This window comes from Lycium barbarum, chromosome 3, assembly GCF_019175385.1.
Source record: "Lycium barbarum isolate Lr01 chromosome 3, ASM1917538v2, whole genome shotgun sequence".
NCBI classification, from domain to species: domain Eukaryota; kingdom Viridiplantae; phylum Streptophyta; class Magnoliopsida; order Solanales; family Solanaceae; genus Lycium; species Lycium barbarum.
In genome coordinates this window covers 73,587,935-73,598,910 of record NC_083339.1, presented here as the reverse complement: position 1 = coordinate 73,598,910, position 10,976 = coordinate 73,587,935, and the positions used below count along the sequence as shown (strand labels likewise).

General features: G+C 39.0%; 1 long non-coding RNA gene across 1 annotated transcript; it reads right to left on the bottom strand.

Annotated features, from left to right (window-relative positions):
* Nucleotides 1–5,465: 5,465 nt before the first annotated feature.
* LOC132633922 (uncharacterized) lies at nucleotides 5,466–7,883 on the bottom strand. The gene is made up of 3 exons (XR_009579936.1): nucleotides 7,810–7,883; nucleotides 6,860–6,910; nucleotides 5,466–5,767 (listed from the first exon to the last, which is right to left on the bottom strand). It is a non-coding gene; the product is annotated as an uncharacterized LOC132633922 (long non-coding RNA).
* Nucleotides 7,884–10,976: the final 3,093 nt, after the last annotated feature.

Here is a 10,976-nt window from a genome sequence, read left to right as displayed (position 1 = left end):
CATTACCAAATGAAGCCCATTAAAGCATCTTGATATTTTTTAGTCTTCAACGAAAATTAAGCTTCCTTGGTTGCTATCATTCTCCCCCTCTTATAGAAGATTCGTCCCGAATCTTGGTGGTGACCTTTTTTGATCCTTAATGCATTTGAGCCTCCATGGTTGCTATCATTCTCTCCCTCTTGAAGAAGATTCATCCGCGAATCTTGACATTGACCTGCAACCAACATGATAATCACAATACGTAGGGAGCAAACAAAGGAAACAAAACAAGCATTTGGTAAAAACAACACAATGTAGTGATCATGCAACCACTTAACCCACTTAGTTCTTTTATGCACAAACACCCCTTTTAAATATCCAAGCAATTCATCATCTAATAGAATAATGTAATTTCCAACACAAGAACTAAAAACACAATTCATTAGCTCTTTAAACAGTAGAGGATCATTAGCCAGACCAAAAGCATATGAATACCAAGAAAACATACCATATTTGCTCTTTCTAAACAACTTAACCTCACCATTCAATATACCATGGTCATGATATGGATCAAAAGTTATTTTCTTGTGAAGTGGCTTGGAATGAACCTGCAAATAAGGATCTAGAAAACAAGATAAAGATATTGTGAAGTTGAAAACATGTGAGCACTTGTCCTTTTCCACACTTGAGCTACTACATTCTGCACCTAGCTCAACTTTCTCAATATCTACGGCACCAAAAGCTTCATGTGTCTCAATGTCTTCATTGGAAACTTCATCACCTTTGCTTCCTTCGTTGGAATCCCAAAGTGGACAAAAATGTACAGTAAACTCATGTTTAGTATCATCCCATAATGGGTTATCCCACACTTTAAAACCTTGACCCATGAGATTGTCTTCTTCAAGTGAGCTGTCATCATCCTTTACACAAAGTTCATCCTCAATGTTCTGCATGAAAGGAGATAAAAGACTAAAACAAGAAAGAGTTAGTTTATTAGCATATGAACAAGATTCATCCTTTCTCAAATTCTCTTGGATTTGTTCACTCAACTTATCTCGTTTCCCACGTTCACCACATTGTGGCAGACTGCTCACGTGAGAAGAACAACAAAACAAGTTATGTTCACTCTCAATTTGAGTTATATCTTCACCTAAAACCCTTGATTCAACAAATTGTGGTACAAGTTCAGTTTTGTTTGCATCTACAAATAGATCATCTATAAGGTCATACCACATGAGATCATCAAGCTCAACTTTGTCTTCTACTTGCAATTGTTTCCACAAATCATTAGCCTTTGCTACTTTCAAATACCATTTGAAGCTAGATTCTTCCTTCAATTGTTGTTCCAACACTTCAATGGGTTCTTCTTCAACAACCTGCACATTTGGAGCACAAATACTAGAAAAAGAATGAGTTAAAAGGTTAGAGCTTGAACAAGATCCTTTCACACTTATGCACTCTTTTCTTTTAAGCACTTCTTTTCTATCATCTCTCAAGTGCTTTTGTTCACCCTCTATTTTACCTCCCAAACGCACTTCACTCGATTCTGTCCACTCAATTCCAATTCTTGACAACTCACTCTCTTCATTCATCACTTCCTCTACTTTTTCCTCTCTTGAGTTGTCAAGTTTCTCACCCTTACATCTCTCTATCTTTTGTCGCTCATCCTCACTTTTGTTTGAATTGAAAAAGGATCCAACTGATGAAGAAACACTCCCTTGCTTTCCTTGGAAGAATATGTTATTTGAAGTATCATAAGCACCCACATACTTGCCAAGAATTCCTCTACTATCTTTTGGAGGACTTCTAACATCAACTCTGATTTTTTATTTTCTACAAGCACTTGATGTGTCCCTTTGGTCCTTCTTTTCATACGCCTTGTGCTTCAACTCCCCCTCATTAGATGACGGATAGTTTGAAGATTTTTTTTGGAATTATGTTGTTTCTTCTTTTTTTCATCCCACTCATCATTTGCTTTCTTCATTGCTTCATAGAGTTTTCGTAACCAGTAAAAGTCATTTTCATCTCTTTCTTTTAATATTTTATCTTCTTCCTTTCTTTTGGTATCCATGGATGTAGCCACAACCTCCCAAAGACCTGCAAATTGCTTAATTACAAACAAAAAATTGTTAGAAGCAAAAGGACCTCACCAAAAGCATCACACCCTTACATCACTCAAGTAGTGACTCTCAACACTCGTGTATCACACAAGTAGGCTTTTACCCTCAAAGAATCTCACCACTCTCGCCTTTTACCACTCAAGGGCTGCTCCTCGAAGTTCTTCAATAAACCAGCAACTCAAACACCTCAAAGTAAGTTCCAAAGCTTGGTTCAAGAATGGAGTTTATGTCAAACAAAGAAAAGGACAACAAAAACTTAAACTGACAGGAAACAAGAAATACACAATGAAAATAGAGAGAGAGAAAAACACTGAACAAATTAGCACGAAACAAAGAAATAGACACAAAATTACTAGACAACTCTAAGTATGGACAAATACTTCAAGTATCTAGTAAGAGAACATAAAGAAAACCAAATGCAAGAAATTAACACTTTCAAGAAAAGATTTAGAACATATCAATGAGTTTGGATACAAATGTATTGTAATGATCTTGCACTCCTCAATGTGACTTTTGAGTTCCTTGATGAGTTTTAGTCAAAGAATCTTTAAAACTAATGGGATTTTCAAGAGATAACAACCACAATGGGTTTCCCAATAATTTAAAGTCAACAAATCACAAGATAAAGGATTGAAGAAATCAAGAATAAGTAAAGAAAACTTAGAGAGTACTGTTCACGGCACTGTCCACTTGACCAGTTTTTTTTTTTCTAACTTTTTTTTTTGCTACTGTTCACGTGCTACAGTATTTTTCAGTTTTTTTTTTTTTGGTATTTAGAATTCAAATCAATAGATCGGGTGAGTATAGGAATACTCAACCATCCAAAGCTCTGATACCACTTGATAACGACGCAGTTAGCGGAAGACTTTAGAATTGAAAATTAGAAAGGGGGAAGGATTGATTCTTGAGAAAGAAGAACACAAGTTCAAGTATTTGATACTTAAAACGTTGTTTAATAGTGAAAGAAGGAGTTGAATCAATTAAGAAGAAGAAGAAATGGAGGGAGGGAACTCAAACAAGGAATCTTACCATCGAAGAATCCGAGTTGTGGTTCAAGGTAGAACAAAAAGGGCATAACCCAAAAGAGAACCTCAAAGGTCTCTACAAGCACAAGGCTAATATTATTAATATTCAAACTTAGTTACAATGAAAAAGAAAACACCCCTTTATATAGGAGAAATGGTGGCTGCCACCCTAAATAAAATAAAGAACATTCTAGACATTAAAGTTGGTCAAACCAAATTAATTAAGGTGCAATTTCCAAGCTGCATGGAAGACCACCAATTCTTTGTTCCAAAGTGCATAGAAGACCACCAACATTTCACCAAACATTTGTTCCAATGTGCATAGAAGACCACCAACACTTTGTTCAATAAAAACATTAAATGTAGTCAACATAGCATTAAATGATCTTCTAGAAACACAAGTATGGGCTGCTGAACTTGTTCCTTCTTTGGGCATGTTTTGGGCCATAATCCAACTCATCTTGGTTTTCAATTGGGGCATCCAATTAGTATTAAGACTTTCCCTAAAGATCTCCTTTTGGCTGGAGCTATTCCTCCATTACATGACATGTCATTACCAAATGAAGCCCATTAAAGCATCTTGATATTTTTTAGTCTTCAACGAAAATTAAGCTTCCTTGGTTGCTATCATTCTCCCCCTCTTATAGAAGATTCGTCCCGAATCTTGGTGGTGACCTTTTTTGATCCTTAATGCATTTGAGCCTCCATGGTTGCTATCAGCATGAAATGATACCCCGGACGTAGGAGGCCTGGACGCAGGCTAATGAATATCACACCGATCCCATATGGACGGGCAGCTTATACATTTATGCATATATGATATGATGATGATTATGATAGTAAGCCAGCATGCCTTATTTCTTTCATGATTCACAGTCAGATACAGATTGGTCCTCATTTGATGCCTCCTCATTTCATTGATGCTTCATTATTGTTTATGCGTTACATACGCAGTATAATGTTCGTACTGACGTCTGTTTTCTCTGGACGCTGTGTTCATGCCCACAGGTAGACAGGGAGGTGATCTTGATCCTGATTCGTAGGAGCTATTAGCTGATTTGAAGAGCACTCCATTTTCCGAAGGTGCCATTGATTATTCTTTTGGTATATATATATATGTATGTTATGGGCACGACGTGGTCCTGTCCAGTCCATATGTCTAGTACTCTAGTAGAGGCTCGTAGATGCGCAGTGTGGGTAGTATGATCTCACAAGTTCCTTATTGTATATATATGTATGTATGTTATTTTGATAGCGGAAAGGCTCATCTATATAAGGTAAATATGTTTCAAATGATAATAATTACCATGGTTATGAGCATAAAATGCATGAATGAGAGCAGATGAGTAGTAGAATGAGTGGTGCTCGGTGGTTAGCCCAGGGTACCCGTCACGGCCCCTAGGCGGGTCGTGACAAAAGTGGTATCAGAGCAGTTCAGTCCTAGGAAGTGTCTAGGAGTCGTGTCTAGTGGAGTCTTGTTTATGGTCTGTTGCACGCCACATCAATAAACAGGAGGCTATAGGGCATTTAGGGAAAATGACCATCTTTCATCTTTAAGAGATCGTGCGATAGAGCTGTGTTATAAGATTTTCCCCTCTTACTAGTGTGTTGTAATTTCAGATATGCCGCCAAAGGGAAAAGGTACAGCAGCCCAGAAGGGTAAGACTATGAGAAAAAGGCGGGTAGAAAGAGAGCCACCAATGAATGTAGAAGAGGGCGAGTCACATAATGAGGCCCTATCTAATACTTTCTTTACCCCGCCCAATGTAGAAGAACAAGGAGGAGCTTCAGCTCCAGTTCCTCCACCAGTTGCTTCGGGTCAACAAGTGACCGAGGCCATTCATCTATTGACACAGTTAGTTGCCGCCCAGGCACAACGGCAGAATGTAGGCCCAAGTGATCGGTCAGCTAGTACCAGAGCCCGTGATTTTATGAGTTTAAATCCTCTGGAGTTTTTCGGGTCAAAGACGGATGAAGACCCGCAACGTTTTATTGATGAGATGCTGAGAACATTGAGAATTATTCATGCCTCCGAGACTGAATCTGTGGAGTTGGCATCTTATAGGCTTAAAGATGTGGCGGTATTGTGGTACAACAATTGGCTAGCATCAAGGAAAGAAGATGCGCCTCCTCCCGTATGACAAGATTTTGTAGATGCTTTCATCCGTCACTATTTGCCACTCGAGGTCTGCCGAGCTAGAGCGGATAGGTTCTTAAATCTGAAGCAAGGAAGTATGAGTGTGTCACACCCCAATTCCGCTAGGGTGTGATGGGCACCCGACCCCGTATCCGAAGCCGAGCGAACCCACTGATTCTTATTTCACACATAATTTCTTCAGACTCTGAAAATCAGATAAAAGTAAAATACATATTAAGCTTTCGAAATCCATCTTTTATCGTTCTCAATTTTAGGTAAAATCCGTAATTATATAAAATTTACTACATAACACAGAATGACATATCGGCTGATGGAGCCGCTTACAGACTGATAACCAATACCCACGACTCTGTCTGCAAAGTCTCTAACATCAATCCAGAAAAACATACGTACAAACCCTGACTCGGCAGCACTCTGGGAGCAAATGGAGCTTGCCAACTCTGCCGGAACATCCTCTGTAATAACTTCATATCATCTGGGTGTACCTGCGCGGCATGAAACGCAGCGTCCACAAGAAGGGACATCAGTACGAGTAATGTACCGAGTATGTAAGGCATGAATAATAACATACAGGAAATATAGAACATGGATAACGACATCAAAGAAATACCGAGCATATCATGAGGTAGAAAAATAACCTGTGCATATAAGTGTCCTTGGGCGAATACCATGCATGCTTGACGCTGCGGAACGTGCAGCCCGATCCATATATGCATATACTATAACATATTGCTGCGGAACGTGCAGCCCGGTCCATACACATATATTACTTTACTTTCTTAGGAAGACATTTCTTTCCATATATATAGAAAATAGAACATGTCATATTGCCGAGGCGTCGGCTCCGATCCATTTAACCATATATCCCGCGTCCGGGACGATATCATGTACCATACTCCAACTGATCAGGTGGCTGTGCGTCTATAGCGCCTTCCCTTTTCCAATCTTCCCCATATACATATACATATACTTATAACATATAACAGCATGCATGAGAGCCTAAAGAAAATCGTGTCTGTATCGGAGTGACATAAGGTCGGTAGCCTCCGATTATCTTATGGAATAACCATGGTCACTTTGTCTCGCCTTGGAGGAACTAGTACCATAAAGCGAGACCATAAACGTAGAGTAGTATTAAGAGAAGACATATAATAAGATCACAAACCTCATAAGGCGACACCTTGTATTCTTGAAGTCTTTAGAAAGTGGAGTCAAGTTCAAAGAAATAAGATTGAGGATTAGGAACTAACTCTATTTTCTCATATTCATATTGAGTCCATAACTCGTGATCTTTAACCATGAAACCATATTCGTCATATTCATCATAGAAATATTCTCATTATGATAGTCACAACACCTATGAAGGTTTTAGTGTAATCCGATTTCATTTAACAAGTTATAGACGTTATATGCAATTGTCTCAATAAGATATGGAAAGCTTAATTCAATTCTATTGAATGAAAAAAAAAAGTTAATTTCAAACTCGGATTTCTAGGAATAGGATCGTCTCCGAGGCTCGTATTCAAACCTATTATGTCTAAGACATGCCAAAGAAGGAAGAGTGAAGCGTTACATACCTTTTCCGCTTCATACACGTCTCCAAAATCAAGTTTCAAGTTCGCCAAAATCTATAATTTGGTCACAATTACCAAATGTTAATTGTAAGGCTTTAAGATTTCAATCTTAACCAATACTTGTCTACAAAAATTTGGGCAGCATCTCCCCTATATATACAACATCCCCGAGATTTAACTCGGCTTAAATATCAACAACCATACCAACAACAATACCAATAATCATCACAAAACACAATATAGCATAACTAGTCTCCTTTCCAACATAGTGTAATAGTTTTCATTCCAACTTCACATTTTCAAATCAATACCAACCTTCTCATATTCATTTACTAATCAAGATCATTACAATACAATTTGGAAATATTTCATATCATTTCTACGAAATATTCACAAAATATACAAAGTATACAAATTTTTCACCAAAACCATAATCCATCCAAAACTTCTAATCTTCAACATACATATTCATAACATATTTCCATCTTCCAATTTCATCAACCATAATCATAATTCACATCTTAACAACTTCATTTCCATAATATCACAAAATCATTCTAAAGTGACATAATCTTCTACATTCCAATTCAATACCAACTTAAACCATTTAACCTTCATTTACATTATAAGAATCACAACAACATAACTAACATATTAAACAAAATTAATCCATTTCCATTCTACTTCCATACACCACATGACTATATTCCATATTTCCAACCTCAATCAAAGTCATTCAACTTCCATTTCCAATATGAATTCCACCACAACCACAACTAGAATACAACATAGAATTCAACTCATATTATCTATACAACAATATACATATACGGCCACCTACATGTATACACACCCACTTTGCAAACTTCCATATTTCCATAAACTCTTTTCATTTCTACATTCTACAACATAAACAAACCTTCATAACATAATAAAAAGGAATTAATTCTTACCTTTTTCTCCAATCTTCTTCACTTGACCAAGTTGTCAAATTGATGAAACAAGTGCCCTTTCTTCCAAAATAACTACACCAAGTTGTAAAGGACCCTTGAATTAGTAGGAATACCACAAGAAAATAATTTTTGGACCAATATTTCAAAGGGGCAAAAAATTTTGGAGATGGCCGAATGGCCCTCTTGCTTTGCTCTCCTTTCTTTTGTTTTTTTCTCCTTCTAAATTTTTCTTGAAAGTTCTATGATAATGATCCCCTTTTATCTAATTAGCACATGGAAAAATTAATTAAATCTCATGGGCTTGCCAAGCCATGGCCGGCCACCCCCTTTATTTGGGCCTCAATTTCCTTTTTTTTGTCATGGGCCTAACTCGGTTGGCCCCGAGTTGGGCCTAGCCCACTGACCTTTCGACCTTAAAACGTCCATATCTCCTTGTACCGACGTCACCTGGGAACCCACGACCTATGGTTGGAAAGCTAATTCAATTATCTACAACTTCTATATCTTTTTATTTTCCCAAATTCCAAACTTATAATACCGTTTTTGCCCCTCAAAGTCAAGTCACCCGAAAACGTTTTCTTAAAAATATTCGTTTGGAGGGCTTCCACTTTGATTTGGCCCAAGGTTCCTTCATGAGTTGTGTTTAACTTTACATATGTGATTCATATAACTTGTCACATGTTCCAAAAGAAATCTTGACGTGTGGGCCCCACCTCAGCTTACAAATAATCCGACGTTAAAAAATACGGGATATAACAGAGTGCCAGGGAATATAGCCTTCAATTTAATTCCTTGGCTAGATATGCCCCGACTATGGTGGCCGATATGGGAAATAGGGTACACAGGTTTGTGAGTGGCTTGAGGCCACATTTGTTCAAGGATTGTTTAACGGGTTCGTTGCAAGAAAGGATGGATATTTCTCGAATACAAGCCCATTCCCAGAACTTAGAGGGACGACAACAACCACAAAGAGGTGATCGCGACATTGATAGAAGGCAAAGAAAAAGGGCCAGATCTATGGGAGCAGGCAGTGATTATAGAGGGGGATCAGGACAGACATATTCTAGGCACTCAGGCCAGTCGGTGACTAGTGTACCTTCACGATTTACGGGTAGGAGATTTGATCGCTCCTTTCGTTCAGGACAGGGTCAGAGTTCGAGGGCCTCAGTTTCTCAGTTCAGGGAAGATTATAGTCAGAGGAGACCCTTAGTACCGCGATGCAGCCAGTGCGGTAGACTACATTCCGAACAATGTCGCCAAGGTTCGGATGCTTTCTATGCCTGTGGCCAGGTTGGGCATATGATGCGAGATTGCCCGTCAACGAGCGGTAGAGTTAGGGTTCAGCCCACAGGATCAGCAGCTGGTTCATCTTCACTGCGCCCGGTAGGGCAGACTTCCCAGATCCTAGCAGGACGAGGTAGAGACAGAGGGGGAGCATCTACTTCGGGTGCCACTCAGCCCCGTGTGTATGCTTTAGCCAGACGACAGGATCTTGAGTCCTCCCCAGATGTGGTTACAGGTACATTGTCCATATTTTCCCATGATGTATATGCCTTGATAGATCCGGGTTCTACTTTCTCCTATACTACTCCATATGTTGTTGGTCGTATTGGGGTGAAACCCGAGCAAATCAAACCTTTTGAGGTAACTACTCCGGTTGGTGATCCCGTGATAGCTAGACAAGTATATAAATACTGTGTACTTGTGATATGCAATCGCCAGACCAAAGCTGATTTAATTGAGCTAGACATGCTAGATTTCGATGTGATTATGGGTATGGATTGGTTGGCCTCATGTTATGCTAATGTGGATTGCCGAATGAAGATAGTCCGATTTCAATTTCCGGGAGAGCCTGTGCTTGAATGGAAGGGTAATACAGCATCTCCAAAAGGTAGGTTTATTTCCTACCTTAAGGCAAGAAAGATGATAGCCAAAGGCTATATTTATCTTCTAGTCTGAGTACATGATACAGTAGCAAAGTCACCAACTTTCAAATCCATCCCGGTAGTGAACGAATTTCCGGATGTATTTCCAGATGAACTTCCAGGCCTTCCTCCAGAAAGAGAAACTGACTTCGCCATTGATGTGTTGCCAGACACCAAGCCTATTTCTATTCCTCCTTTTCGAATGGCTCCAGCAGAATTGAAAGAGCTAAATGCGCAGTTGAAAGATTTGCTTGAGAAGGGTTTCATTAGACCCAGTTCATCACCGTGGGGAGCACCAGTCTTGTTCGTGAGAAAGAAAGATGGTTCCTTACGAATGTGCATCGATTATAGACAGTTGAACAAGGTGACGATAAAGAACAAATATCCTCTCCCAATGATTGATGATTTATTTGATCAACTACATGGTGCCAAGTGGTTTTCTAAAATAGTCTTGAGGTCAGGTTATCATCAAGTGAGAGTTAGAGAAAAATATATTCCCAAAACGGCTTTCAGAATTAGTTATGGCCATTATGAATTCCGAGTGATGTCGTTTGGGTTGACTAATGCTCCGGCAGTGTTCATGATTTTGATGAATAATGTATTCAGGCGCTCTTGGATTTATTCGTGATAGTATTCATTGATGATATTCTTGTATACTCTCGCATAGAATCAGAACATGCGGATCATTTACGTATCGTACTTGGAATTCTTCGAGCTCGAGAATTATATGCAAAATTTTCAAAGTACGAGTTTTGGCTGAATTCCATAACATTTCTGGGCCATGTTATTTCAGATGACAGTATTCGAGTTGATACTCAGAAAATTGAGGCTGTGAAGACTTGGCCAAGGCCTACGACACCTACAGAAGTTCGTAGTTTTCTGGGATTGGCAGGGTACTATAGAAGATCCATTAACGAAGCTAACCCAAATGTCAGCTAAATTTCAATGGAATGATTCTTGTGAACGCAGCTTCCAAGAGTTAGAGGACAGATTAACCTCAGCTCCAGTCTTAACACTTCCAGAAGGGTCAGATGGTTATGTGGTATACTGTGATGCTTCCGGTGTTGGGTTAGGATGTGTGTTAATGCAGCACGGTAGAGTTATTGCTTATGCTTCGAGACAGTTGCGGAAACATGAAAAGAACTATCCAACTCATGATCTTGAATTGGCCGTAGTCATTCATGCATTAAAAATGTGGAGACATTACTTGTATGGCGTGCATGTCGATATTTATATAGATCC